This window comes from Canis lupus, chromosome 9 (assembly GCF_048164855.1).
Source record: "Canis lupus baileyi chromosome 9, mCanLup2.hap1, whole genome shotgun sequence".
Classification (NCBI taxonomy): Eukaryota; Metazoa; Chordata; class Mammalia; order Carnivora; family Canidae; genus Canis; species Canis lupus.
In genome coordinates this window covers 45,049,398-45,057,562 of record NC_132846.1, presented here as the reverse complement: position 1 = coordinate 45,057,562, position 8,165 = coordinate 45,049,398, and the positions used below count along the sequence as shown (strand labels likewise).

The 8,165-nt window shown below is 46.5% G+C and overlaps 1 long non-coding RNA gene across 1 annotated transcript; it reads left to right on the top strand.

Moving 5' to 3' along the window:
• The first annotated feature begins 473 nt into the window (after nt 1–473).
• LOC140639429 (uncharacterized) lies at nt 474–3,760 on the top strand. Its single transcript, XR_012036152.1, has 3 exons — nt 474–591; nt 1,253–1,983; nt 3,209–3,760. It is a non-coding gene; the product is annotated as an uncharacterized lncRNA (long non-coding RNA).
• Nucleotides 3,761–8,165: the final 4,405 nt, after the last annotated feature.

Genomic DNA, 8,165 nt, shown 5'->3' with positions numbered 1-8,165 from the left:
GGAGTCTTCCAGCGCAGAAACTGTCTTTTACACTTGCAGCTGTCACCTGCCTCCTTCCCTATAAGGGAGTTTTTCCTCCAGAAACTGAAGGCTGGGCGCCCAAGCCCTTGGGGAGACACCTTCGGGGCATCTTCTCTCCGGGGAAGGGCAGGGCGCGGCCAGCTGCGCGGGGGTCCCCGCTGTGCACCCAGGGACCCACCTACGGGGTAGAGGGTGGGGGTGGGGGCGGGGGGCTCGTTTCCGGTGGAAGTGGACTTGGGGAGCTCGGCCCCTTCTTTTGAACCCGCACAGCACAGCGGCCAAACGTCAGTTAGCCCAGCCCTGAAAAATGAGAGCGCTCCGTGCTCTCCGCGGGGAGCAAGGGCGCCCCCGGCCCGGCCCGGGTTGCTGCCGGGTTCCCCCTATTGTGCGCCAACAAGAGCGGCTCATTGAAAAGAGCCGAGTGCGTCTAATGCAGTTATCCGTGTCCGCCCCATCGGGCCGCGCCCGGGGCCGGGGCGCAGCTGCCGCCGCCTCGCACGCCCGCAACAAAGGAGCGCCGCCAGAATGGGCTCCCCCCTGAAAGGCTCATCTGGTTTCCATTTTTGAAAGGTCCCCAATCTTCGCTTCCACCCAGCCCCCACCCACCTTCACCTGCCCCCCTCCCCTCCCCTGTGCTCTCACTGTGCCCCTTGCAGGGTGCACGGCCCCGCAGCCCTCACCCTCACGCAGGGAGGGGGAGCGGGGCTGGGCTTCACCCCACCCCCGGGGCAGGGGGGCAGGGGGGCAGGGGGGGCAAGGCCGCCCGCCAGCCTGAACCACCCGGCCCCACCTGGGCCTCGGTCTCCCCCGGTTGGGTACCACCTTGATGGCCTTCAACCTCCAGCGGTCTGTGAGTCAGTGACCTGGTCTGCAAATGAGGCTGCGAGTACATCCCAGTGTAATTAAGAAATTTTAAATTGCCCTAACATTTCAGGGCCTGGAGGTAACCACTACCAATGTTCCAGAGTCTGTTCTTCCAGGGCCTGATTGGGATCGTGTTGTGTAAACAGTTTTCTCCAGCTTTTGCTTTATGTGGAGCATTTTCCTACCTAAGCCTGAAAGCATTTTTAAGCAGCCCGCGATATACACCATTAAGGGCTTGTAGCATAATTGATTTAACTAGCTCCCCCATGGTTGGACGTGCAAGTTGTCTTCTGTTTGCTTGGCGTTTGTTGTTTCGTTTTCACTATTACAAATTCTTTTTTTTTTTTTTTTTTTTTTTTTTTAATAGAAGCCTCCAGTGGCTTCCCAAGTTGACCTCTGGGACTAAAACCCCTGCCGCACTATAAATCAGAAGTGTAAGGCAGGCACTTCCACCTCTTCCTAGAGCTGGCACAGAGGGGAAAGGTCATCACTGGCCCCCTCCTCCCCTCCCTGACACCTCCAGGCACCTGCAAGTTGGAAATCCACATGTGAATCATGGCCCTTGTAAATTATGGCCCTGGGCGGCTGCATAAACCTTGCAGTCTTCTGTGCAATGAAGATACAATCACATCCCCTCAGAGGGCAATTGTGGAGACTAAGTGAAACAAGAGACACAGCCTGTTAGCTGATGCCTGGCCCTCAGGGTCCTCCCAGGGGGACGGAGGCTGAAGGCTCTGGGGAGTTTCGGGCCTGCCAGGCTGGTAGGGACTGGAAGGGGAAGGTGAGCATGGGCCTTCCTGGAGCCCTCAAACGCAGCCCGCAGGGTGTGTGGCCAGGGTGCCGCTTCCTGACTGTCCCGTTCACTGTGAGACTTTGGGCAACTCTCCTGATCCTTCTATGGCTCAGTCTCCCCACCAGCAAAATGGGGGAATTGTAAGGATTACATGAAGCGATACATGACAAGTACAGGACACCTCACATGTGTCGGAGTGGCTGTCATCAGAAGGATGACATCAGTGCTGGCGAGGCTGTAGAGAAGTGGGAGCCCTCACGCACTGTTGGTGGGAACGGAGATTGGTGTGGCTGCTGTGAAAAACAGTAAGAAAAGTTCCTCAAAAAATCAAAACTAGAAATACCGTATGATCCAGTAGTTCCGTGTCTGGGTATATAGCCAAAGGCAACAGAATCACTATCTTGAAGAGATACCCGTACCCCATGTTCATTGCAGCATTATTTACCATAGCCAAGACTTGGGAAACAACCTAAGTGTCCACCGTGGATGAATGGATAGAGAAGTTTTATACAAACACACACACACACACACTCACACACTGGAATATTAATCAGCCATAAAGAAGAAATTTTGCTATTTGTGACATCATGGATGTCAGGCAGAGAAAGGCAAATACTGTATGAGCTCACTCACATGTGGAATCTATAAAAAAATAAAAATTCATGGATATGGAGAATAGATTGGCAGTTGCTGGCATCAGACGGGGCGGGGTGTCGGTAAGGTTAAAATGGATAAAGGTGATCGAAAGCTGAAAACTTCTGCTTATAAAATAAATAAGTTCTGGGAATGTTATGTACAACATGGTGCCTAGTCATCAATATTGTATTCTTATGCATATTTGAAACTTGATAGGAGAATAAATCGTAAAAGTTCTCAATACAAGGAAAAAATCGTAACTATGTGAGGAAATACATGTGAACTAGACTTGTGGTAATCATTTTGCAGTACATACAAATACCCCAAATATTGCATGGGGATATACTTATCCCCTGAGAGGGAGCCTACTTCTCCCTCTGCCTATGTATCTCTGTGTCTCTCATGAATAAATAGATAAGATCTTTTTTTAAAAAGAGTATAAGTAGGGACGCTCAGTGGTTGAGCATCCACTTTCAGCTCAGGTCGTGATCCTAGAATCCCAGGATTGAGTCCTACATCGGGATCCCTGCATGGAGCCTGTTTCTCCCTCTGCCTATGTCTCTGCCTGTGTGTGTGTGTGTGTGTGTGTGTGTGTGTGTGTGTGTCTTTCAAAAATATATAAATAAAATATTTTTTAAAATTTTAAATAAAAATAAATAAAAGTATAAGTATATCCCCAAGCAATATTTGAGACATTATGTTGTATACCTTCAGCTGATCCCATGCTATATATCAATTATGGCTTAAAATGAGGGGAGAGAATAGATAAAACAGTGCCTGGCACATGCTAAGTGCTCAATAAATGTAACTATCATCATTTGTAGCTACCTGCCCTGCTCCTGAAGAGTAAGGTCAGCCTCCCCCAGGGACTAGTTTTCTCTTTTATCTTCCCAGATAGCCCCTTCCAGATCCCTATCAACACAGACTCCTGCCTTCAACCTCAGGCCCAGCTCCACCTGGAGAACCCCAAGACCTTGGAAAGCAGGACCCCGGTGAGATGCTGATCCTCAGCAAAGAGCCCAGGCCCACAGAGATCATCACAGAGCACCCGCATCCCATCTGCACCCTCACCTCTGCTTCTGGGATTTGGCATTCCTGCTGGCTCAGAGAAGGGCACAGATTGGGAGTGAGGAGGGTGCCTTGCCATGATCTTGAATCCCCTCTCCTGCCCTCTCAGGACTTTCTGTTCATTTGTCCAGATACTAGTAACATCTGTAGCAGCCACCATTGACTGAGTGCCCACCAGGTGTCAGACCCATAGCTCGTTTAATCCCAGTAAAGTGTTATAATGACATCTATGAATTATCAACTCACTGAATGATGAAGTATGGAAACTAGGCTCAGAATGTTGAAGCAACTTGCCCAAAGTGGTGGAGCAGAGGTTTGAACTCGTGAGAGTCTGACCACAAAATCCTACTTTTCCCCAAACAACAAGTTTGCTTCAAGTTTCTTCATCAGTGGAGCTGGAGTTGGCAAAGACCCTTCTCTGAGGTCCATGCCCAGAGGAACCTAAAACTGGAAGGGCCTTTGAGGTAGGATTGCCAGATTTAGCAAATATAAATACAGGACACCCAGTTAACTTTGAATTTCAGATAAACAATGAATTTTTTTCAGTGTAAGTATATCCCTGGGGCGCCTGGGTGGCTCAGTGGTTGAGCATCTGCCTTTGGCTCAGGTCATTATCCCAGGGTCCTGGGATCGAGTCCCACATCAGGCTCCCCTGACAGGGAACCTACTTCTCCCTCTGCCTATGTATCTCTGTGTCTCTCATGAATAAATAGATAAGATCTTTTTTTAAAAAAAGTATAAATAGGGACGCTCAGTGGTTGAGTGTCTGCTTTCAGCTCAGGTCGTGATCCTGGAATCGCAGGATCGAGTCCTACATCAGGCTCCCTGCATGGAGCCTGTTTCTCCCTCTGCCTATGTCTCTGCCTCTCTCTCTCTCTCTCTCTCTCTCTCTCTGTGTGTGTGTCTTTCATGAATATATAAATAAAATCTTTTTTTAAATTTTAAATAAAAATAAATAAAAGTGTAAGTATATCCCATGCAATATTTGGGACATACTTAGACAAAAATTCTTCATTATTTATTATGTTAACTAGGTGCCCTATATTTTATCTGGCAGCCCTGCTTTGTGAGCTTCATTTACACTCCCCAGTATCTGGTTTAGCAGATGAGAGGCATATTGTGTTGGCCTCTGGATCCAATCACAATGATGTGATGTTATTTAATCCCTTCTCATCTCTCTGCCCCTTTTGTAACTCAGGGATTACATGACTTGTCTAAGACCACAAGGCTAGAACTTGAACCACACACAGCCCCAATCTCCCAAGCTTCCTGGTATGATTACAGCATTCAGCAAAGGGGTTGCCATAGCTCAGGGGAGGATCTGTGCTTTCCAGTATAAAATTGTCATTTTAGCTGCATTGATATAAGAAACATGTGAGATTTTCAACAATTCAACCAAAGGACTCTCTTCTTTTAAGAGTTCAGAATCTTTTGGTTACAAGTGACAGAAACCCTGATCTAAACTGACTTGGATGAAGAAGAAATTAAGACTCATGCCACTGGAAAAATCCAGAAGACCACAACGATGGGAGCCAACTGACCGATCTCCCAATGCCCAAGGTTGGAATATTATGAGCAACAAAATAAAGCAGTATTGAATTATATCCCAAAGTATAAGATAAATCTACAAGAGTATATATATTTATATGAATAAACGATTGAATAAATAGGATGAAGAGACAAATCTTCCACACAGAAGACTTCCAAATAATTTATGTAGATGCTCCATCATCAAAGGAAAGAAACACAAATCCTCACTCCTTAAGTATGAGTCACACATGCTAACTCTCTTCCCAAAAGTACAGTATAGAAAGGGAGATTGAAAAGGTAATGTTACAGTGGAGAAACCTGACCAACCCTACCTCAGCCAGGTGATAAGGCATGTTAATAGTATGTACCTTTGACATGTTGTGATGAGAATGGCACTTTATTTCTGTGGCCTTTCTCTGAAAACAGATAACCCCAGTCTAATTATGAGGAAAACATCAGACAAACCCTAACTGAGGGGCATTTTACAAAATACCTGACCAGTATTCCTTACAAGTGTCAAGGTCACCAAAAACAAGGAAAATCTGAGAAGATGTCACAGCCAAGAGAAGCCCAAGGAGGCATGAGGACTAAATGTAATGTGGTGTTCTGGATGGGCTCTTGAAACAGAAAAGGGGCATTACAGGAACACTAGAAATACCTGAATAAAATATGGACTCTATTTAATAAGAAGGTATCACTATCATTTTGTTAATTAAGACTTATACCATACTAATATGGGATGTAATAATAGAAGAAAATGGGTCCAGGGACTATGGGAACTCTCTATATTATTGTCGTAATTTTTCTGTAAATCTAAAACTATTCCTAACTTTAAGGGTTTCCTTAAAAAAAAAAAAAAAAAGCCAGAGTCTTCAGGCATAGCTGGACTTGGAGTCCAAAAACATCCTCATCTTTGAACCCTGCCTTCCTCCCTGTTGGCTTCATGCTCCACATGATAACAATATGGCAGCACCACCTCCACCACAATGTTCTCTCAGATTATAGAGTTCCGCAGAAAGGAGCAGCCACTTCTGTCCCAGAATCCCAGGAAGTCTCTCTGTGGCTCACTGCTTCTGGTTGAGCCAAAGGGTTCCATCGCTGGGGCTGGAAGAAGGAGAAGCTCTGACCGGCTTCCATCGGGCTTTAGCTCTGAGTCAGGGGCTGACTGTGGAGGAGGTGACAGCAGCAATAACTCGGTAGTTGTTACCTACAGCAGGTGAATGGATGTTTGAAGGTCAAAAATCATCAAAGTCCGATGACCCCTTCCAACATTTTTTTAAAGATTTTATTCATTTTTTCATGAGAGGCACAGAGAGAGAGAGGCAGAGATATACGCAGAGGGAGAAGCAGGCTCCATGCAGGGAGCTTGATGCAGGACTTGATCCCCAGGCCCCAGGATCACACCCTGAGCCAAAGGCAGACCTCAACTGCTGAGCCACCCAGGTGTCCCCCCTTCCAACATTTTTGATGCTAAAATGTCCCTATATGAAATGACAATGATGATTCTTTCTTTACTATCTCTACTTGCCAAACTAGTTAACTACTCTGTATCTGTCCGTCGCTTTTTTCTATCTGATTCAAGAAATCCCAGCATGGAGAAACCACTGTTCAAGTTTGACCTACACAGATAAAGTATCTCAAATGAAAGAGTAGGAGCAGTGAATCCTGACCACTCTTTAGGACTTCATCTTGAGGACCCAAGAAACTGAGGTGATAGCCTGTACCAGGACCGATGCGGCATAAAAGCCATAGGGCTCCCCAAAAAGAGCCCTCCCTGGGTTGAACAGGAAAGGCTGGGAAACCCCCAGTTATCATAATATTTAGTGATACTTAAAATGAGCCAGCATATGCCTAAGCAAGCACATGCAGGAATTCCTGTGATCCTCCCAGTAGTGCCATGCAGCAGGTATTATCCCCATTGTATAGGTGGGGAAACTAAGGCAGAGAGTGCCTAAGTAAATTTGCCCAAAGCTGGCAGTTGACGAGCTGGGATGTGACCCCCAGCTCTGGCTCTGGAGCCACAATACTACAAACTATTATTTTAAAACTAAAATAGGAAAATGACCCCAAAATATAGATAATTACCATTGTCCTTCCTTTGATTGGAGAGTTACTTAGTTCTTAACTTCATTTCAGGTCCCTGGAAGGCCAGGAGAAAACAATAATTTCTCTCTCTATCTCTCTCTCTTTCTCTCTCTCTCTCTCTAAAAAAAAACAAAAAAAACAAAAAAAACAAAAAAAAAAAAAACAAACAATAAAAACAAGCAGCCAGGAGGGACCAAACAGGCTACTTGAAGAAAACAGATTCAAGATTCTGAGTTCCATTTGCATCTGTGTGTTTTTTTCCTTGGCTTATGCGTGAGATACCTTAATACCAGCTTGATTTTTTTCCCCTCTTCTGAGCCCATCACCAGTTTTCACAACCAATTTACCCAGCTCCAGGCCTGGCACCAGCAGATGTTCCAAATGAGCCTGGCATTCCTGGGCAGGACCACTCCCTGCTGGAGACTCCGCCTGGCCCAGGCCTTCAGCTGAGACTAGAGATGGGGACCCTGCAGGCTGTCCCTCCTTCTGGCAATCCACATGGGACTGATTTTCGGCTCTCAGTTGCTCGCTATTACCAACCTTGAGTCCTCACTGACCACCAGAAAGAAACTCATTGCAAATTCAACTCATTCTCTTCTCCTTTGAACCTGCCTTCCCTGCCAGGGACACAGCTACTGCTGCCACCACCTGGCCAGCCATCCAAACCAGAACCCTGAGCCGTTACACCCTGTAAATCCTGGGATTCAACTCCTCGAGGTCTCTCAACTCAGTCTTGTCCTCCACAACTCCATGGCCTCACCTGGCTTCTTGCAGCTCCTTTAAACCTTCTGTCAAGCCATTCCTCTCATCTCGGAGTTGTCACACTATGACCAACATTACCTGAAACTCAATGACCATCAAGTACCTAAAATAGGCATGCCCCCCCGCCGCCCGGCCTACAGAATAAAGGCTGAATGCTTGGGATTCCCCAAGGGTCTGACTGAGTTCTATGAATCATGGGAGAGACAAGAGAGATGGAGGGTATTGACTGTGTTCCAGAGAGTCACAACAAAACTGGGAAGACAAGAGAGACACAGGAAGTGGCCTGTGAAGCAGACCCACCAGTTTATGTAAATGCAGTGTTTAGCAGAGGGCCTGGCACATCGTAAGACCTCAATAACTAGAATCCATAATGATAGTAAGTAGCATGATCGTTATTATAGGATGT